Source organism: Suncus etruscus, chromosome 20, assembly GCF_024139225.1.
Source record: "Suncus etruscus isolate mSunEtr1 chromosome 20, mSunEtr1.pri.cur, whole genome shotgun sequence".
NCBI lineage: Eukaryota > Metazoa > Chordata > Mammalia > Eulipotyphla > Soricidae > Suncus > Suncus etruscus.
In genome coordinates, this window is record NC_064867.1 from 16,588,074 (window position 1) to 16,611,811 (window position 23,738).

At 34.8% G+C, this 23,738-nt stretch overlaps 1 protein-coding gene across 1 annotated transcript in view; it reads left to right on the plus strand.

Annotated features, from left to right (window-relative positions):
- THRB (thyroid hormone receptor beta) overlaps positions 1–23,738 on the plus strand; it is a 395,989-nt gene that overhangs the window by 113,169 nt on the left and 259,082 nt on the right. The window lies entirely within an intron of this gene.

Below are 23,738 nucleotides of genomic sequence, written 5' to 3' on the forward strand. Positions count from 1 at the left end.
GTCTATACATATGTAACATGAATAGTACTATATACTAATTATATATTCCTTAATGTGTGTATATCATTTAATGCAGACATAAAACAAGTTGAATTCACATTTTATCTGTAGATTATTTTTCATGCTGCTTTGTATAATTAATATTGTTATGATTATTTTTCACATGGTGATTTTAATTCATTTTAATGACTAAATTACTTTTTTTTTTTTTGGTTTTCTGGGCCACACCCATTTGATGCTCAGGGGTTATTCCTGGCTAAGCGCTCAGAAATTGCCCCTGGCTTGTGGGGACCATATGGGACACCCGGGGAATCGAACTGCGGTCCTTCCTTGGCTAGTGCTTGCAAGGCAGACACCTTACCTCTAGCGCCACCTCGCCGGCCCATCTAAATTACTTTTTTAAAGCATCACTTTCTGCCAGTTTATGGCATTGAGGTTGCTTTTGATGTCATACTACTAAGGCAGATATTTTTATAGATATCTATGAATGTGAATCTTGTTCTGCATCGTTGGTTATTTTGAAAGCATCTATATTTTTTAGAACCAAAGCAGAAACAAAATTAGAATCCGTTTTTGATCCATAATACCAACCTTTTAAATTCCTCATTATTTATGACCTTTTTTTTCCTAAAGGATTGACCAGTCATCTTTATATGTCTTTCTGAGCCCACATCTTTTTCTCACACAGTCTTTAGCAATTTGAACCTTGGTACTTGCTCCCTAACATGGCACCGTTTCTTTAGGTGTGCTTGGTAAACTAGAATTATTAACAACATGCCCAACATGCTCCAAGACCACCCCAGGAAGTGTTTTCTTTGATAGAAATGGAGAAAATGTTTTAAAATAAGAGTTTTATTGAGGTAGCGTTCTTTTATTTAAAAAAAATAATGGTTTTATTTCAGGACAAAGACTATTAAGTGATGATTGCCTTTAGTGCTGTAGTGCTCACTGGATATTTTATTCAATATTTCTTTTTGTATTGTTGTGGTATTTTAATTTCTTTTTTCCTTTAATTTAATTTAATTTCCTTTAATTTAATTTCTTATTTTTGCAATAACTCTTGTCCCCTCTCAAACAGAGGTTGAGAGCCTCTAGAAGGACTACACCCATTTTTGGCTTATTCGATTTCTACCCCACTTTATTGCTTTTTCTTTCTTCAGACAAAACCACATAACTTGAACTATCTAGTTCCGCCTCTCAAACAGACGGGGAAATAAGGAAAGGTACCAGGACCAACCAGATATATTATCACTAAGTAGTAAGCTAGGCACAGAGGGGACCACTTATTCTAGCAGCCCTGGGGGTGAGGGTGGGGTTTAAGGGATGCAGGATGGGCACAGGGATGGAGGGAGGGCAAATTTGGTGATGGGAATTCCTCTGATTCACTGTTAATGTGTACCTAAAATACTACTGTAAAAGATATGTAAGCCAATATGGTCAAACTAAAAATTATAAAAAAATAAAAATTCCCATATATTTTAAGCATAAAAAATAAGGTTAATTTTCACATACCTAGACTATTTTCTTCCAACATGTTTTCTAGCTTTTCTGAGACACATAATTTCAGTGATCTGAGAAAGACTTGATACTCTGAAAAAAGGGATAAAGCAAAGTCAAGACCATGAATTTCCTTATCACAGTAAGAATGTCAATGCTCATATCATTCTTCATTGTCAATTGCAGAACACTTTATTCCCCTTTCAAAAAATGTCTTTGTTTTTCTCAAAATGGGCTGGCTTTCTTTCTTCCAGCTGTCAGAAATTTAACAGACCTTCATGGAAGGCAAGAGGATGTATGGCTCCTGTCACTTTGTCACTCTTGCCTTCTACTCTACTGTGCTTTAAGGGAAGCAGAAAGTATCTCTTTTTACAGGTCTTGAGCTCCTCATTGCCTGTGTCAGCCAGTGACTAGAGAGACTATCTTCTCTCCTAGTTTTACCCTGATGAATTAGCTTTTTTCTTTACTAAATTATCTTGACTTTGATAGCAAAGTTATAAAAATAATGATTATTGCGGAAATGGCTATGATAATTTATAAAGACACATATTATATAATCAGTTAACTTAAATCAGAAAAGAAGCAAACATAGATAAATGAATAAATAACAAGCCTAAGATAAAACTAGCATGCAAAATGTACACCAGTATTCATTCAATAACTTATTAAGTGTCTTATAATTACCTGATTTTTGTGAGGGAAAAAAACAGTGTTATTCAAACTAACATTGATGGTGCATTAAACTATTTTCATAACCTCTACTTTTAATGACTAAATATAAAGAGATAATATTTTTAAATAATAGAAAAAAGAGGACTTCACAGAAAGATTATTTCTTACCAAAAGGCATGTTGCACATAAGTGTATGATTAGATATAAATATATTTCTCAAAAAATATATATATTTCTTACAATGACCATAGTAAAGAAAATTTTGAAATTCACCTACTTCCAAATATATACAATATAAGGCTCATTTTTCTAGGTACCAGTGAGAACAGAAGAAACTAAAACTGATTATTTTTGCAATAACTCTTGCTCATTTTTAAGATATACTCAAGAAAAAAATGTTTTTCTCTTTGGCAAAAAATATGAACAATGCACCAAGTACTGTTTTTCTCCTAGTAAATTAAGACTAATTCAGTTTACTCACTTTGCCCCCGTATACAGTTATGGCTTTGTTCTATACTCCCCCAAAAGTCTAAAATTATCCTGATTTAGGCCCGCCACAGCTACTTATCATGCATATCTGTGTTCTTATGAAGGCTGAATAGAAGAAATATAATTTTTGAATAAGCTTTAAGTGAATTTAAAAAACAGACATTTTATTTATTTTTGATTTGGGGTTACAGATGGCTGTATCCATGGTTTACTCCTGGCTCTAGACTCAGGGATCACACCTGACTAGGCTCAGGCATAATCATAAGATGTGCTGAGGACAGAACCCTTATGTAAGGCAAGTGCTCCCTAGCTACCCAAGGTACTGTCTTTACAACCTCATATTTTCTATTTAAAATGATCATTGCTTACAATCTGTGTAACTGTAACATATTCAAGTAATTAGTGTAAAAACTAATAAACTTTCAAAATTTATATACTTCTGTGAATCTGACATTTTGATCATGAAATGGAGCATTGACTGGTCTCTTCATGTCCCATTCACTCTTCTAAAAAAGACTAGATTCTCCTGGATAACTGGAAACTAATTTAACTTTAAGTGGTTCTAGAAAGTGCTCATGTAGAATATACCTTCTTGTATGTAATATATTTAGTTCAATTTGTGGTAGAACTACCCATCATTTTGACCTCTAGTCCACTATGCTTTTTACAATTTTTCATCTATTCAATTGATGAATGTTTGAATTGTGGCCAGGTTTTGGCAATTGTAGAAAGTATAATGCTATGAATGTTTTTGTTAAAGTGTTACCTTTGGTGTGCTTACATACACATATCTATAACATAAATATATAAATTAAAGTATCTAGATATATGTTATATTTCTGTATTTTATAAGTACGTGGTTCTATAATTTCTAGAAATATTGTAGAACAAAGTGATTAGATCCCCATTAGTTGAATATAAAAGTTTTTATTTCTCCATATTAACTTCTCCAACAAGAGGTATTGACAGTTTTGGCTAAATGTGTTTTGACTAAATTTTGACTAAAATCGGTGATGTGACAAAAATTTAACTAAATATTTTAATTGTAATCATCTGGTAAATGTGTTCTTAATCTGTATTTCCCTGATAACTAATGATGTTGAGCACATTTTGTATACTTGCTTCCATTTGTATTTTCTCTCATGTGAGAAATTACAAGTCTTCTAATCATTTGTATTGTTACTCTTTTTCTTTCTGATTTTTAAGACTTCTGTATTTACTCTGAGTAACTTTTTTCGGTCATTGTATTACAAATATCTCATAATAATCAACAGAAATTTCTAACAGTAATATAATCTAACATCAGTTTTTGTTATTGTTTATTTACTTTTTCTGTATTGTCACAGTGCTCTTTTTGTTCTGATTAGGGAAACTTCTTAACATTAAAATCATTAGCATATCAGCCCAAGTTACCTTTCAACAATCATTAGTATCATCTGAATTTAATCTGGCATCATTTATTAAAACACTATTCAAGGCAATGCCACCTCTGATGATTAGTAAGAATATCTGGGTGGATCTCTTCCTGAACTGTCTTTTGAGTTGAATCTATGTGTCAATGACATAATTTGTTGAATAATGTACATTTATAACAATATAACTGACAGTGTGACATTCTTTGATATTCATTCCTCTGTGTTGCTTTGACTATTTTTGGAACTTTGTCTTTCTTTATAAATTTCAGAATTAATTTACTGAACTGACTTCCACTAAAAATGTAGTTATAGGGGCTGAAAAAATGGCTCAAATGCTAGAGCACAAACCCCAGTTTTGATTATTTTTTAATAGTATGGCTTTGTAATTTATGTAAATGTAAAGGTATTATATATCTTTTAATTAATTTTATGTTAGGCAGTTTTATTCTATAATACTATGTTACTAAAATTATTCTGTGATTATTTATTGCTGGCATTAAATGAATTTAATACCTGAATTTTGATTGCTGCTCTTATACCCAGTGATCTGGTTAAATTTATTTATTTTAATAATTTCTATATACAGTATTTTAATTTTAATGCATTGTTGTTTTGGAAAGTGTGCCTGTCTGTGCTCAAGACTTACTCAAGGCTCTGTGCTCAGGGATAACTCCTGATAAGGTTCAGAGGACCATATATGGTGCTGGAGATCAAGTGCCTTACCTACTATCTCTCTGGCTCCAATGCATATTTTTATGCATTAATAATTAGTCTTTTACCTCCTCCTGATTTTAATTTCTTTTCTTCCTGGTTGCATTATCTAGTTCCTCTAGAATAATGTTCAATAATGGGCAGGAATATAGAAGCTATAATTTAATTACTCTTAATTTATGGGGAAGCTGTTAATTTTTATCAGTAGATAAATGATTTGTTATAATCTGGTAAAGGGCTTTATCAGATTAATAATGTTTCCTCCCAATCCTAGTTTACTGAGAGTTTTTATTGTAAATAGATTTTAGTATAAACACTTTCCACATCAGTTGAAATATATTCTTTACTGCCTTTGTTTTAGTGGAATGTCTTCATTGATTAATTTGACAATATCAAACCAACTTTATTTCTAGAATAAATCCTTGATTGTAACATGTAATCCTTTTCAAACTGTCTCAAAATTTAGATAACAACAAAATCACAAGCAAGTGTAAGTTCCTCATATGACTTCCCCAAAAGCCCTTGTGATTTAACAATCTCTTTTGCCTCCCTGAGCCTTCCCCTTATTTCCCCTTAGATAACAGTCATCCCCTAGAATTTAGCAAAACCCACTACTTTTGCTTTGAATAGATCAAAGCACTCCACCCACCTACCGTAATTAAGGCATATGTCCAGTCCTGCCTCAGTCTCAACCTGCATCCTGCCTTCATCTCACTGTGTGACCCTCCATGCATACCATCTACTTCCTGTGAACAGTAAACCTCTAGGAACTGTGAGTAATAGCCCTCTCTGCTTAGGAAAGCAATCTCAGAATTTAATATGTCACTTTGGAGGGTATTTTCCTACTAAATTTATAAGGGATATTAATTCCTACAGTGTTCTTGTTCAAGAATGTTATCAAGGCTCTGCTAGCTTACAACCCTGTAAGATATTTAATGATTATTTTAAACAGTTGATATTCACCTTACTTACTTATAGTTATCATTTTTGATGCTCAGCATTCCTTAGTGCACTTTCAATTTTCCACCTAAGATCGTTTTCTTTCTTCTTGAAACACTCTCTTTAGTATTGTAGTAATGAATTACAAGTTGCGCATTCTTTTAGGATTGCTTTTCTGAAAAAGTATTTGATCTGCATTTAGAAATAGTTTTTGATGATTAATTGACATAAAATACATGGTATATATTTAAAATATAAAAACTGGGTTTTGGTGGGCTTATGTAAATACTGTTAAAATCATCACAATGAATACATTTATCACTCCCCTCAAAACTCTCCTTGTGCACCATTTTGATTCTCCAAAGGCAGAGGATAACTTTGGAGTCACTCAAAAAAGCCCATTACTCAGGAAATTTTAGATTGGGCTGGGTTCAGCATTGAATTAGGCAAGTATCTTCTAATTTCCTAAATTAAACTGTAAAGGCAATAATTATTTATACTTCCTCCATGTTTATATGTTTCCTATACCATTCTAAGCAAGTTTAAAAATATTTAAATATTTAATTTATTTAATCCTCAGTACAGCATTATGAAATTGGTATTGTTATTGAACCCCATTCCCATGAAAAAAAACTGAGATAGGCATAGTGTTCTCTTCACATGTATCTCTAATGTACATAATCACTGATGTGCATCCTTTGACTCCCTGAGAATCTACCAACAGACTACTGGTATCTAAGTACATGCATGGATATCTTATTTTTTAATCCCTTTGTCTCATTTTTATCTTAGAAAAGCTTGAAGATATAAATGACAATATCAAATAAATTTTAAATCACTAGTAATGTAACCACCAAAAGAACACTCTTCTAATAACTAATCATTTATCATTTGAGCCTCTCCTGACTGTAAATAGTGCCACAGATTTGTCTAACCTAAACTTTTGAAAATAGCAGCAGTGATTAATTTTAAATAAATTCTAAACAATAAAATACTGAATGAAATACTTAAAGGTTTAAAAAAAATTTTTGCTATTATATTGGGTAACACTTCTTTATAAAAGTAGATGTTTATACATTGTAGGGTACAATGTACTTTTACCACACCAATCACCTAAGTGCCAGTATCCCTCCATGAATGTCCACAAGACACTTTCAGCCTAATATCTACCTCCCACTTCCTTTTTAAAAATTTTTTATCATTAGTTATTTAAGCACTGTGGTTAAAAAAAATTGTTTGTCGTTGGGTCACAGTCATAGAACATACACCACCTTTAACTAGTGTAACTTTTATGTCACCAATGTTCCACATTCCTATCCTCCCTCACAGCTTGCTTGTCTCTGAGACAGGCATTCTATTTCTCTCTCACTATCATTGTTATAGCAATTGATAATGCAATTTACTGCACTAAATACTAACACACTTCCCTAACTTTGTTCACCACTCTCTGTGGTAAACATCATACATAGGCTAGTCCTTCCAGCCCACATATATATTGTCTCCAGGTATTGCTAGCATACTGTCTTTTTTTTTTTCATTTTTGAAATCCCACAGATGAGTGATACTATTCTGTGTATATTTCTCTCTCTGACTCATACTACTCAGCATGATAGTCTCCATGTCCATCCAGATATAGGCAAATTTCATAACTTTATTTTTTCGAATAGCTGTATAGAATTCCATTGTATAGATATACCACAGTTTCATTAGCCACTCATCTGTTGTCGGATACCTGGGTTGTTTCCATATTCTGGAAATAATAACACTGCAGTGATCATAGGAGTGCAAAGGGGATCTTTGTATTGTGTTTTTGCGTTCCTACAATATAATCCTTAAAAGTTGTATAGCTGGATTATCTGGGAGCTCAATTTCCAGTTTTTGATGAATATCCATATTTTTATGGAAAAAAATGTATAGAAAGGCTGGGTTAGACAACATACCCATCAGCAGTGAATGAGAGTTCCTTTCTCCTCACATCCATGCCAGCAATAGTTGTTCTTGTTCTTTGTGATGTGTGCCAGTCTCTGTGTCATGAGATGATACTTCATTGTTTTGATTTGCATCTTCCTAGGATTAGTAAAATGGAGCATTTTTTTCATGTGCCTTTTAGCCATCTGTATTTATTCTTTGAAGAAATGTCTGTTCATTTATTTTCTCCATTTTTGATGGGGTTAGATATTTTTGTCTTATTAAGTTCTGTCAGTACTTTGTATTTCTTAGATATTAGCCCCTTATTTAATGAATATTGGGTGAAGAGTTTTTCCCATTCCATGGGTGGCCTTTATAACTTAGACACTTTCCTTTGAAATGCAAAAGCTTCTCAGTTTAATGTAGTCTCATTTGTTTATCCGATTCCACTTGTTTAGACAGTTATATTTCCTCCTTGAAGACGCCTTTAGACTCAATGTCATGGAGTGTTTTGCTTATATCTTAAAGTTTAGAGTCTGATATCAAGGTCTTTTATTCATTTTTTTGACCTTTGTTAATGGTCTGAGTTTGCTTTTTTGCATGTGACTGATCAGTTGTTCCAAAAACACTTGTTGAAGAGGCTTTCCTTGTTCCATTTTGTATTTCTTGTCACTTTATCAAAGATTAATTGATTGTATGCCGAGGGGTCATTCTCTGAATACTCGAGTCTATTCCATTGATCTGAGTGTCTGTCTTTATTCCAATACTATACTGTTTTAATGACTATTGCTTTGTAGAATGATTTAAATTTGAGGAAGTGATGTCTTCTACCTTCTTTTTTGTAAGAGTTGCTTTAGCTGTCAGTAGGCACTTATTATTCAAAATGAATTTCAGGAGTATTTGATTAATTTCTTTGAAGAATATCATGTGTGTCTTTAGAATGACTGCATTAAATTTGTATAATGCTTTGGGAAATATTGCCATTTTAATTATGTCAATTCTCTCAATTAATGAATAAGGAATATGTCCCCATTTCCATGTGTCCTCTTTTATTTCATGAAGCTGTGTTTTGTAGCTTTCTTTGTATAGGAACTTCATCACTTTAAGTTGATTCCAAGAGATTCTGTGGTACTATTGTGAACAGGATTATTTATTTATTTCTATTTCTTCTCTATCATTATTTGTATATAGAAGGCCATTGATTTTTCTTGCCTGATTGCTTCTGGTAATATGTTGAATAGGAGTGATGAGAGAGAGGGGGGAGCCTTGTCTTGTGTCAGATTTTAGATAAAAAGGCTTTTAGTTTTTCTCCATTGAGTATATTTTCCATGGGTTTGTGGTAAATGGTTTTGACTATATATATATATATATATATATATATAGAGAGAGAGAGAGAGAGAGAGAGAGAGAGATAAAGAAAAAAATTGTTTCTGGCTTGGGGGACCATATGGGACACTGGGGGATCAAACTGTGGTCCATTCTAAGCTAGAATGCCCAAGGCAGATGCTTTATACCCTGTGCCAAAAGTTCCTATCATTTTTGTTGAGAAAATTTTTTATAATATCTTTATTTAATGGGAATTTTTTATAATAGCTTTATTTAAGCACCATGATTACAAACATGATTATAGTTGAGTTTCAATTGTTGAAAATTTTTATCATGAATGAGTGTTGGACCTTATCAAATGCTTTTAATGCACATATTGATATGATCACATGGTTTTTATTTCTACTTTTATTAATGTGTATTACATCGACTGGTGTATTACATTGATATGTTAAATCTTGCTTGCATCTCTGGAATGAGTCTTACTTGGTCATGGTGTACGACCTTGATGAGACATTGAATCCTGTTTGCTAGGACTTTGTTGAGGATTTTTGCATCTGTATTCATCAAGGAAATTGGACTGTAAGTCTCTTTTTATGTAGCATCAACATTGAGAGAGATAATTGTCATGGGATTTAGTATCATCTCTTTCTAAGAGTTTGGTGTGTCTGTTGGTCTGCCTTTTCTTAAGGTAGACCTTTCAGTTCTTGTTTTTTTGTTGTGTTTTTTTTTTGGTGTTTTGGTTTTTGGTTTTTGGGTTACACCCGGTAACACTCAGGGGTTACTCCTGGCTCTATGCTTAGAAATCGCCCCTGACAGGCACAGGGGACCATATGGGATGCCGGAATTTGAACCACCGTCCTTCTGCGTGAAAGGCAAATGCCTTACCTCCATGCTATCTCTCCGGCCCCTCAGTTCATCTTTTAAGGCTGGTTTTGAGGGGCCAGAGAGATAGAACAGCGGTAGGCATTTGCCTTGTATGTGTCCTACCCGAGAGGAACCCAGTTCAGATCCTGGTATTCCATATGGTCCTCCAGCATGCCAGGGGCATTTTCTGAGTGCAGAGCCAGGAGTAATCTCTGAGTACTGCCAGGTGTGGCCCAAAATCAATCAATCATTCAATAAATAAATAAAGTTCTTTTGGGGGGGGATGCAGAGCAGTGGCAAAAGTGGTAGAGCATCTGCCTTGCATGCACTAGACCATGGTTAGAGGTTCTAAAAAGGGTCCTCTTACTAATTATCTGTGTTTGAGGGATCCCACAGAATGCTTTCTGTCTCTAAAAGTACAGCTTGCCAGTAGTGTTTGCCTTACATGCGCTAACATAGGACAGATCTTCATTAGATCCTCTGGTGTCCCATATGTTCACCCAAGCCAGGAGCGATTTCTGAGCGCATAGCCAGGTGACTCCTGAGAGTCACCGGGTGTGCCCTCCCTCCAAAAAAAAAAGGGCTGATTTTGAGACTGTAAAATTTTAGAACTGTTGTTTTCTGTGAAGTTGTGTATTCTTCCTTCAAACCTGAATGTAAGTCTGGCTGGGTAAAGTATTCTTGATGAAGCATTCATTTATATGAGTTTTGGCACTATATTCCAGCACTGTGTTTGGGCTTTGAGGATTTCTTCTGACAAATTTGCTTAAATCTTTTTTTTTTTTTTTTGTTTTTTGTTTTTGGGCCACACCCGGTGATGCTCAGGGGTTAGCTGTCTGCTCAGAAATAGCTCCTGGAAGGCACAGGGGACCTTATGGGACACCGGGATTCGAACCAACCACCTTTGGTCCTGGATCAGCTGCTTGTAAGGCAAACACCGCTGTGCTATCTCTCCGGGCCCAAATTTGCTTAAATCTTAATGATGATCCTTTGAATGTAATTTTCTTTTTGATCTTAATGCTTTCAGTACTATAGCCCTATTTGTGGTATTGTGACTAGGATATGTCTGTGGTGCTTTTCTATGGATCTCTTTGGGCATGGTACTCTTCGGGCATGCAGGATTTGGTTGTATGCAGTCTAGTTCTGGGAGTTTCTCTGCAATGCTGTCTTTAACTGTTGAATCTTCATGGGAATTTTCTTTCTGGATCTCTAGGATGCCAATGATTCTTATGTTGTTTCTGTTGAGTTTATCAAAGACTCCAATTTTTTTGTGCATTTTATATGCCCCCAAAGACTTCTATTTCTGGCTGTGATGTTCTTTGGTGATTTTATTCCATTGTCCAGTCATTTGTTTTAAGGCTCATTTCCAATCTCTTCTGTTATATGGAGTTGCTATTCATCTCATCTTCCAGCTCACTTATTACAACCACTGTTTTACACTTTTGGAGAGAATTTCCAGTGAGGTTTTCATTTTGCCTATCAAGTTTTTTAGTCCTGTTATTTCAGTTCGGGGTTTTCTCTTTTTTTTTTTTTTTTTTTTTTTTTTTTTTTTTTGTGGTTTTTGGATCACACCCGGCAGTGCTCAGGGGTTACTCCTGGCTCCATGCTCAGAAATTGCTCCTGGCAGGCACGGGGGACCATATGGGACGCTGGGATTCGAACCGATGACCTCTTGCATGAAAGGCAAACACCTTACCTCCATGCTATCTCTCCAGCCCCGGGGTTTTCTCATTTTTACATTCTCTCTTGACAATTATTTGCAGTTCATTCAGTTCATTCCACTATTTCTTCGAGTCCTATGAGCATCTTTCATATTTCTTTTCTAAAGTCCTTATTTGTGAGGCTAAATAGGTGGTTGGTGTTTTTTGGGTCATCAGAGCCTAAGCATGGAGAAGACCTCCATTGTTTCCTTGTTGTCATGTTGGCAGTGTGCTACTTTCTAAATGTTGTGCTGGTGTTCATTGACTAGGAGAAGTGTACAGCCATGGAACTTTGCTTAGCCCATACTCCTCTGGCTCTGTGCTTTAGGGTAGTGTCTTTTCACCTGCACTGATATGCCTTGCAACTGGCAGGAGAGCAGACTCCACTCTCTGGGGCAATGTGTGTCTGGACACCACTGATGGTTTGGGCCCATCTTACTTCTTAACCCCAATTCTATTGTTAGTCTAAGAGCTTATTTTCATTGGACATTGTCCATTCCCTTGTGTTTTTATGTCTTATGTATAAATGAGATCAGCTAGTATTCACCTTTCTCCTTTTGAATGATTTAACTTAGCATGCCACATTCCACTTTCATTAATATTTTGGTAAAAGGTTAGATTTTATCTTTTGTAATAGTTGAGTTACATTTCACAATGTGCATATACCAAAATTTTTTTATCCACTTGGGTAGTTGTGTTGTTTTCAGGTCTTGACTATTTAAAGTACTGTTACATTGACCATGATTATGTAATAACCATGATTATTTTATGATTATGAAATAATACTTTGTGTTCTTTGTATAGATTTCTAGAAGTGGAATTTCTAAAGCACATGGTTTTATTATTTTTAAGATCTTATCATATTCTTTTTCATAGAGACCACCAATTTATATTCCTATTAACTGTGTGGATGTTTCTCTTTTCTCCACACTTCTGCCAGCCCTAGTTGCTTCTATATTTTCTAGTAGATATTAATCTTTGAAGATGTGAGGATGTATTTTATATTTTAATTATACTTCCCTGATAACCAGTAATAATGAGCATTTGCTGGTGTCTTTTGTCTAACTGTATGTCCTGGTTGGTGAAGTATTCATAAAACATTTCTCCCCAATTATTTTTATTAATATCTTTTTATTTAAACAACTTGATTACATATATGATTGTAGTTGGGTTTGGGTTTCAGCCATAAAAAGAGCATCCCCTTCACCAATTTCAAATCACCAATTCACCAATTCCCATCCCCAATGTCCCAAATCTCCCTCCTCCCCACCTCACTCCTGCCTTTACTCTTGACAGGCTTTCTACTTCCCTCATTCATTCATATGGTTATGATAGTTCTCAGTGTAATTATTTCTCTAAATGCACTCATCACTCTTTGTGGTGAGTTTGATGTCGTGAGCTGAACCTTCCAGTCCCCCTCTCTTTTGTGTCTGAGAATTATTGTAAAAAATGTTTTTAATTTTTATTAAAACCCATAGATGAGGGAGACTATTCTGCGTTTATTTCTCTACCTCTGACTTATTTTATTCCGGATAATAAATTCTTTGTACATTCATGTATAGGAAAATTTCATGACTTCATCTCTCCTGATGGCTGCATAATATTCCATTGTGTATATGTACCACAGTTTCTTTAGCCATTCATTTGTTGAAGGGCATCTTGGTTGTTTCCAGAGTCTGGCTATTGTAAATAGTGCTGCAATGAATATAGGTGTAAGAAAAGGATGGAGGAAAATCATGCAAGCAAACAATATCCTTAAAAAAGCTGAGATGGCCATATTAATATAAGACAATACAAACTTTAGATTAAGAAAAGTTGTAAGGGACAAAGATGGACACTTAGTACTAATAAAGGGATATATGCAACAGGAAGAAATTGCATACTAAACCTATACACAACCAATGAGAGACCAGCAAAATATCTAATACAATTATTGACAAATTTGAAAGAGGATATTTGAAAGAGGATAATTGTGGAAGACCTCAACATGGCCCTGTCACCTGTCAACACTTGATAAGTCAACCCTACTAAAACCCAACAGAAATATACTAGCCCTGAAAAGAGATATGAATAAAAGAGGTCTAGAAGATACATAAAGGACACTTCATACCCAGAAACCTGGATACACATTCTTCTCCAATGTACATGGGTCATTCTCCCCAATTATTGATAAGGGTTTTCCCATTGAGTTTTTTTATACGATTATCAGTCCTTTATTAAATGCAAATATTTTTCTATTATTTTGTCCACTGTCAGTGTAAATATGTGCTCCTTTTTGCTTTATTTTCCTAAAGATCATTGTTATGTACTAATTTGTTAATACGAGTAGATTAATATTTGTGTAAAATATGCTAGTCAAACCTTTTTTAGTATATTGCTGCCAAAGCTAGTCAGATCTTTATCCTTAGCTATTAAAAATAAGATTGTTATTTTTAAAACTGTAAATATATAGGCTACAGAGATAGCCTAATGGATTGATAACATGCTTTACCTGTAAGAAATGTAAGTTTAATCACGGGCACTACATTGCTCCCTAAGCATTGCCAAGTGTGGTCTCAAAACCAATAAATAGATAAATAATAAGTAAACAAAATGTTTAAATACCAACTTAATTCTGCTAGATATCTATGTGCTTCATGTAATTTTTCTTTTTTGTTGTTGGTTTTTTTGTTTTGTTTTGTTTTTGGAGGGGAGGTCACACCTGGCAGTGCCCAGGGGATACTCCTTGCTTTATGCTCAGAAATCGCTCCTGGCAGGTTCGGGGAACCATATGGGATACAGGGATTCGAATCATCGACCTTCTGCATGAAAGGCAAACGCCTTACTTCCATGCTATCTCTCCGGTCCCACAATTTTTCTTTATATGTTTTCATCGTATTTGTATGTACACTTATTTTATATATTCTTTTATTTTTTTGTAAAAGAAAAAGAATTTAGGTTTGGAGTGATAGCACAAAGAGTAGGATGTTTGCCTTGCTGACCTAGCCTACCCCGGTTTGATCTCTGGTGTCCCATATGGTTCTCTGAGCCTTCCAGAAGTAATTTGTGAATTCAGAGCCAGGAGTCCACCCTGCATACCCCCAAGTATAGCCAAACAAAACACTAAAAACTTGGGGGAAACTTAGTTATACATACAACTTCTATTTGAGTTAAATGCTTACTTGAACAAAATAACATCATGCATTCATTTCAACTATATTTAATTTGGAGTGAATAATATGCTAATAGTAAATTAATATATATGAAATCTTAATGGATAGATAGCATATTTTTTTAAAAACTATAAATTTGAGGGGCCAGAGCAGTGGCGCTAGAGGTAAGGCGTCTGCCTTGCAAGCGCTAGCCTAGAATGGATTGCGGTTTGATGCTCTGGCGTCTCATATGGTTCCCCCCAAGCCAGGAGGGATTTCTGAATGTCTAGCCAGGAGTAACCCCTGAGCATCAAACGAGTGTGGCCTAAAAAAATATATGTATAAATTTGAAACTGGAAATAGAATACTGAAATGCTCTAAACTTAACAAAATTGAAGTAGTAAGGAAAGAATCTGTAAATGTGAAGAGTCCAATTTGTATTATTCCTCACATTTTACTTCAAATTGAAGTTTCTACTCCTCTGTTAAGTAGTTTTTATGGGATGATTTAGAGGAAGTGAATTTTTTAAATTATTTTTCACTCTTCACACCTGAGTGATAACCTGGCTGGGTAGAATACTCTTGGTTGCTGTTCTTTTCTTTTCAATATGTATCACGCTACTTCATCTGAAAAACATAGTTTCTGTGAGAATCTGCTGACAGTCATTTTGTGTTCCTTTACTCTAACTCTTGTTCTTATTTGGCTGCTTAAGATTGCTTAAGATTTTCTCACTATCTTTGAATTTTTGCCATTTTAATTATAATGTGTTTTGGTTTACATCTTTCTGGGTTTACTTTGCTTAGAAATCTGTGAACTATCTGGATCTATGTTTCTGTCTTCTTCCACAATTTAGGTAAATTGTCAATTATTATTTACTATAAATAATACTTCCCCTTTTTCTTGCTTCTCATTCTGAAATCTGTATGCTATATGTTTTGTCTGCATGACTCTGTCCCATATAGTTCTATATTATATTACTTATTTTTCTTTTTTTCCTCTTTTAAATTTGCCTTTATGTATTTTTCCACAATTTACTTTGAGCTCACTGATAAAATTTTTAGGTGCCTTCATTCTGCTATTGAGCCCCTTTATTGTTTTGCCCTTTTCCTGTTTCAATTTTTAGTTCATCAATATATTTAGCTCTGTGATTTGTTTTGACTGTTCCCAAATTTTCTGCCATATCTTACATTGTTATGTAAGATATGTTATCTTACATTGATATTTCACTGAGCATCATTGGGACTATTGCTTTGACGCTCTGATGTTTCCTTGGATAAAGTTTCTTTCCTTTTCGTTTTGATCTTTATCTTTGTGGGACATACTGGGGAGCATAATTTTGCTGAACATGAACTAGGAAAGGGGCATTTCAGGCAAAAGGGTACTCTTACAATTACCTGTGTTTGAGGGATCCACAGAATGCTTTCTGTCTCTAAGAGTACAGCTTGCAGGTAGGACGTTTACCTTGCACGCACTAACCTAGGACAGACCATGGTTCGATCCCCGGCTTCACATACGGTCCCCCAAGCCAGGAGCGATTTCTGAACTCATAGCCAGGAGTAACCCCTGAGTGTCACTGGGTGTGGCCCAAAAAATTTTTTTTAAATAAAGAGTACAGCTTGCTTTATAGTCAAATATGAACTGTCAGGGATCAAGTCTATTGATCTGTTAGGCATAAACTGTCTTGGTAATGGTTTCTTGACCCCAGAATACTTTAGTTATTTGTTAGGATTGAGCAGAGTTCCCCTTAGTAATTTGCCTTAAAGAACTGTTACTATGGACACTGAAATCTAGTCTGGTTTCTCCCAACACTGAGATTAGTAAGGTTATGAGAGGTTGCCAAGATGGTGCCTGCAGCAAATCCAACCCATAATTTCTAGCCTCCAGTTCCAGTGTTTGTAAGTATAAGATTGTGGGTTTGGTTGGTAGTTAGATGTTTGTTGAGATCTCTTGCCTAGCCCCTGCCCCAAGTAAAGTTTCACACCTCAGAAATCTCTTTTTAAAGATAGCTTTTGACCAGTGTGGGATTTCTTCCTTAAGGAGCTGTTTCTCTGTTTTCCATTCATTTGGATATGCTGCTTTTGTCCCTTGTAGTGAACGCTTTATTCATTCTGGTTTCAATTCCGTTTTTTTGTAGGTTTGTATAAGTTTGGCTCTGGTTATGGAAGTAAAACAAGTTCTCCCTATTTGGTCATCTTGCGTTCTGCCTCTACTAGGATATCTTTTTAAGATATAAATATATATATATATATATATATATATATATATATATATATATATATATATATATATATATATATATATATATATAAAACGCAAAAGCTTTTTTTGTTGAATATAATCCCATTTGTTCATTTTTGCTTTTGTTTTCTATATAGATTGATTTAAATTTTTAAAGATATCACTAAAGCCAACAGCCTGGAGTATTTCTATTGTATTTACTTTAATGTATTTTGTTATTTTATGACTAACATCAAAATCATTGGTATTTCTTTTGTTTGTTTTGGGGTCACACATGGTGAAACTCAAACATTTTCCTGACTTTGCACTCAGGAATCACTTCTAGTGAGGCTCAAGGGACTATGGGGGTGCCAAGAATGGAACCCTGTTTGATCACTTGCAAGGAGAATGCCTTAACACAGTATTATCTCTCTGGTCCAAGTCTTTGATTTATTTTAAATTAACTTTTCTACATAGTTAATTTTTTCATTTAAATTTTTGTCTTTTGCATGTAACTATCTAGAAATCTTCAGGGATTTGGTATTTAATAATCATTTACTATTTTTATAGGTGAATGTATTAATATCAGAGTACTTATGTGTTAGAAAGAATATTCCTGGACCAGAATATTAGCCAAAAGGGAAAGTAACCTTCAAAGAATTTCTGAAATGATTCTATAATATATGAGTTATTGTTTATCTTTTTGAGTGATACAACATAATTGAATATTTTAATAAACACCTTTGCTTTCACCAGTACCCATGAACCCAACGACAGGTGTAGTTTTTATTGTTTTGTTGTTTTTTTCTTTCTGTTTATTGTGTGGCTCTAAGTCTAATTGGGTTCACTCAAAGAATCATGCTAAATTCTTTCTGGGGTGTAATCTGCTCAGAAAACCTCAACATTCAGATTCTGCTGCTGCTCCTGCATGAGTAGCAGTCTCTGCCATGCTTTGTTTGGAGATTGTCTGGGTGGCTCTCCAGAGTGATGAATGCCACCTTTGTTCAAAGAGTCAAGAGGGAAAATAATCTAATTCTACCCAAAAGAGAGGACAGTAAACCGATCCCCTGTTTCCATTGCTTTTGGAAAAAGAACAGTAAATGACAGCAAAACTGAATAGCTTGATACTTGCACAGTATAAATTACCCAGCGGAAGAGATGTGTTGAGGAGAGTGAGGATTTGATCTCTGCCTTTCAGTTTTCAGTCATTGTCAAGGACGAAGTACAAAAGTTGGCTCTGCAAACTTTGTCTTCATCCAGGATACTAGGGAGAAAGCCAAGAGATTTTTTTTCTCCCTGTTAAGTTGCTCTAGATTGGTCTTTTGTGGATATGTTTACATTAATGAATAAAGTCAGAAGACTTTAGTCATTTTGCTACAGTGGCATTTTATAAATAGAAGGCCCTATTAATAGATAATAAAGTTAATTTAAATTTAGCAGGTAATTACTAACTTTTTCTAAAATTAAATAATCCATAAACTCGAAGAGAATAGGATAGAGTTGAATGGAAAAAAATTTCCAACTGCATTTAATACGTATATTGTTATGAAAGTACTTTAATTCGATGTATAGACATATGCAAGTGTTTGTCTACTACATAGTAAATATGCTTTTTATTGTGAATTTTAATTAAATGGTAGCTGCTAAAATGTTTTTACATTAGAGATTCTTCTCTGGGACTATGTTTTGATGTGGACAATTTTCCAAAACATTACTCATTTGGAATTTGAGTCAAACTTTGGGTTTGTGATAGAAATGATCAAAGTCTTCAGATTGTTATGAACAGTAATTTTTTTTGATTATCAAAACTCCAAGTAGAAAAATGTTTGTCTTATCAGAACCTGCTTGTATTATGGTCCTAAATATAAAACACTCTGATAGTAGCACCTCTTTTCAAATGTCAATGGAAAGCATTCCAAGGTTAGAGAAACTTCAGTGACATTCAGACCAAAAGTCACCATTCTTTGGCAGGAGGAAGGCTGTCAGTAATATCATAAATGTACCTGTTTGCCTCTAATTAGAATGACAAATTTACCAAATTTACCAAACAATTTACTTTTGCTTGGTTGCAATGACATGTATTGATTAAAATAATTTACTGTGATGAAATAAGTTGTGTAAAGCTTCCCCAGCCCGTCAGCTTAATTAACATTTGTGTAAACTGTTTTGAGTTTACTAGAAGCAGAATCATGAACTTATGTTGGGGACTGACTTGTTTGAGGCCATTTTGCTATTCTTTCTGCCATAATCCAGCCTTTCACCTAAAGGCTACATGCAGTCTTGCTGTAAGTTCTTGGGCCAAAGAGAAAGGAAAATGCAGCTGCAAAGTATAATTAATCTTTTAGCCCGGAGGAGAGCAACACAGCCCAGTACCATTCCCAGAAAAGAGGCCTTACTCCCTTAACCATATCCCTGAGTTTACAAGACATTCATTATTGTGTATATGCTACATTGTCTGTTCAAGATCACTGAGGCAAGCACATCTTGCACCACCTCCTGATAGTCAAGCAATTAGGAATGCAGCTAGAAGGTCACAAGATGTTTCCATGGATACTGCAAGAAGTATTGCCCACTTGCCTTATTTGGAATAATGAAGTAATTTTCATGCCAAAAGTGTGATTGACATCACCCTTGTACTGCCCCCTTCTCCTTCTCTATATAAGAAGGAGCTGTAGCCAAATAAAGTGGCCCTTGAGCAGTGAGACATTGCCTTGGGTCTTTATTATTAACCTCTCTCAGATTTTTTACAGTGTGGTTGTGCTTCTACCCAGCAAAATAGGAGTGCGGTTGTCTGAGAAGTCTTCCCAGCTAATTCCTGCTGGCCGGGCCCCCCTGGGGGGCTTCAGGACCCCGCAAACTTATAGTTCATATATGAACTTATAGTTAGTGGCCATCTTTTATCAGTAAGTTTCCCACATGGGGAAGCATACATATAAATATGTATACACAGATCATATTAGTATATGATACTTTTTGCCAAAAGAACTATACCTTAGTATATCATCCTAATAAAGCTAAAGTCACAGAATAAACAACTAAAAGTTGCTCTAGAAAAAGACAGTGGCTCACTATTGGAGAAGTTGAAAACTGTGTTTGAATTCAGCAGTATGAAAAAGTTGCCTTTGACTAGTGATATCTGTGTTTAACCAAAGGGACAGCAGCGCATATATATCATTTGTTTATTTTGGAACTTTTCAGTTTAGATATCTATTATGGTATCTTGGAAATATGAGATGCTTCCTTCATTTTAAAGGGGAGGGGAGTAATAAAATACAACTCTTTAGCGGGAGGAACTGCAATTATAACTCAAAGAAATGACTACAGAACAGATAAAAGGAAGTAGGACATTAATGCCTACAGCTTGTCTTAGGCCCTATCACATTTGATGGGAGGGCTAAGACTAAAGAGATAAATTGACAAATGATAGGTAGATAAATAAGTAATATACAAATGGCATCATGTCATGATATAATCCCCTTTAAAATAAAAACTGCAATAAATTTTATATTATATTTTTCTTATTTGCTCTATGTCTCACTTGTGTGTACTTAATACTGAAAAAGAAATAGTCCAAGTAAAGAACCATTTATAAATAACATATTAGTAAACCAAGTTAAAGAGACTTTATTTATTCTTTAACCTACAATTTGCATTAATTGGAAGCAGTCATGAGAAAGTTTGCCAACCTCACCTAAGTCAGATGGCTTAATAAAATGAACTGTTTCATGCCCAGAAATAAATATATCCAATTATAAGTTTGAATTCATTATGAAACAGATTCTTTTCAAAATACGAATTAACCACACTATTAATATATTTTTGCCTCAATTAGAAATGTATTAAGAACACACATTCTTTTTTGTTTATTTTTTGTTTGGGGGCCATACCCAGCAGTACACATGGGTTACTCCTGGCTATGTGTTCAGAAAGTACTCCTGGCAGTCTCCAGGACCTTATGAGGTGCTGAGGATTAAACATGGGTTGGCTGTTTGCAAGGCAAACACCCTACACGATGTGCTATTGCTTTGGTCCAGAGCACACTTTCTGGGTTAAAGTTTTCCCAAGGGTGATTCTCATTTTGCTTTGAATCTTGTATAAACAAATTTGGTCTTTCTCCTTTGTGTCATAAACAAGTTCAGAACTCCTTTTTCCAGTAGAAAAAGATTTTTAAATGGGTATTTTTAATTTGGAAGAGCTGGGGCTTGACCCTGTTATTTTGAATTTTCCCCATCTCCAGGAAATTACTTTGAATTTGTATACTTGAAGAGCTGTGCTTTGTTCTTTTTTGGAAGCATACCCTGAAAGAGATACTGCCTATTTCTATTATAACAAAATTTAGAAGCCACCTCAGCTTTCTTTTCTGCAGTTTTATCTGAACCTATTCTCAGAAATTCATTATGAGACCCAAAATTATTTATTCATACTGTAAGAGTAAAAATTCTAGGTAATTCCTTCTTCACTGTTTGTGTGGAACAATCTTTTAAACCTTTTCTGCATCTTTTTCTCATTTAAAAGATGGAGTTATTAATAATATTTACCTTATATAATTGCTGTGAGGATTAAATTAAGGGAAATTAGGTGGGATAATTGGCATAGCACAGCCCATAAATGAGGTTAATAAATGTTAGATATAAAGATACATATTAATCATCAGAAAAAAAATTTATTTGGGTCAAGTTCATATATGTATTTGGCATTAAACTCAATAAAATCAATTTTATTAAAAATTAAACCAAGACACTTCAATATTAAATCAAGATCCGATGTGTTAAAAATATTCTTTTTTAGATTTTAGTATTTGGGGAAGTTTGTATTTTTATTAATTTATCATTAAGTCACAACAGAACTACAAACTTTTTAGTCTTGTCAACTTAATCTTTTAGAGTTTATACTTCCTAAATGATTTTATCTTTGACCTCTATGATCATCACTGCTTCTAATTGCCTGCAAATAGTGAGTTGATATTAAATTGATAACTTGAGATTTAAAGATTTATGACAAAAGCAGTGAGAAAAAACTTGAAGAAAATAGACAAATGCATTCCCCCATGATTTCTAAAAGGAAGGGAAAATAATAACAAGTGGATCCATTTATAACTATGTGCCTTTCAACATTCTGCATGGAGTTGTATGGTAGAAGAACCAACAATAAGGCCACATCTTGAGATATGAGTCAGTCTCAGAGAAAATTTGCACTTACAAGCTTATGCACACCCACACATAACCAACAATCACTTTAATGACATAACAAGTGCTTTTATGGTACCATATATGCCGGGTGTTGGGTGGAAAGACAATGGCTGAGCCTATATTTATTCAATGTGGCAGTTAAAGAGAATGAGCTATTACAGATCAACATGGTAAGCTCTCAGATATCAATGTTGATTCAAAATTGTCAATTTATATCAAACAGCTATATTTGTTCATTGCTTCTGATACATATATTGCATATAAATTTTTAAGTGAACTGTAAGGAAACAAATTCATGTTTTGATTTTGGAATCGGGTTTTGTCAAGGTTATGTCAAATTATACATAAGATCTATTTTGTTTTTGTTTTTTGGGCCACACCTGGTGGCGCTCAGGGTTGCTCCTGGATATGTGCTCAGAAATCGGTCCTGGCTTGGGGGACCATATGGGATGCCTGAGGTTCGTCCTGGGTCAGTCGTATGCAAGGCAAAAAGCTTTACTGCTGTGCTATAGCTCCGGCCCCCATAAGCTCTATTTTTTTTTATTTAAGAAAGAGCAAATATAATAAACAGTATCTAATTCATTGGAATAGTGGAAACTCAGACATTTGTTCTAGTAACCTTGCTTTTCTATGATTTATTTATAAGTTGTCCACAGAAAACAAATTAGTTTAATTTAGAGGATCACAGTAAGTTAAAAAAATCTTTCAGTGGGGCAGGAAAAAATATAAGAAATATGATACTTGCCTTGCATATAACAGACCCTATTTCAATACCCAGCACAGTACCTGAGTTCAGAATCAAAACTAGCTCCTGATGACTGCCAGGTATAACCCTCCCCCCACAAATACATATCAAAAGAAGAAAAAGTGCTCCCAGCTTGTGTAGACAGACCTTTGATGACATCAGCCACTACATGAGCAGCTGTCCAAGTTTGTGTAATCACTTCTTTTATCCTGTTTATAGCTATGGGAAATGTCACCAATATAACCTCAACACAATCCAGAGATCACCATGGCTTCATGCTCATGCACATACTCTGATACATAATTTACCCTGCATCTCTGATACATAATCTACCCTGCATCCCAGGTGCCACATGGCTGTGCTCTCATCATGGCACTACTGAAACTTTTATTTAATACCTATATCAGAAACATCATCTCTGAACCATCAGATCTCTTTTTTTAAACAAAAAATAATTCTAATTGGAGCTGCAGCAACAGTGCAGTGGTAGGGTGTTTGTCCTGCACGAAGCTAATGCAGGACACACTTTGGTTAGATCCCACTCATCCCATATGATCCCCCAAGCCAGGAGCAATTTCAAAGCACATAGCCAAGAGTAACCCCCGAGTGTCACCTGGTGTGGGCCCCCCAAAAAATTCTAAATTGTGGGCCAGAGAGATTGTATGGTGGGTAAGTTACTTCCTGGTACCTTGTATGTTCCCCTAAGGTACCTCCAGAAGTGACCCTTCAGCATAAAGTCAGGACTCAGCCTTGAACATTGTCAGATGTGGCACCAAAAACAATCTAAATTGTTCAAGACATATATTTGCCTTTTGCTCATATTCCCAAGCTGAGAACTTCAAATTTCTGATTTCTATTCACTGCAAAGTGGGTTTGGGGATCCACAAATATTGTGCATACCTAAATATGTTGTTATAGTACTCATGTTCAAG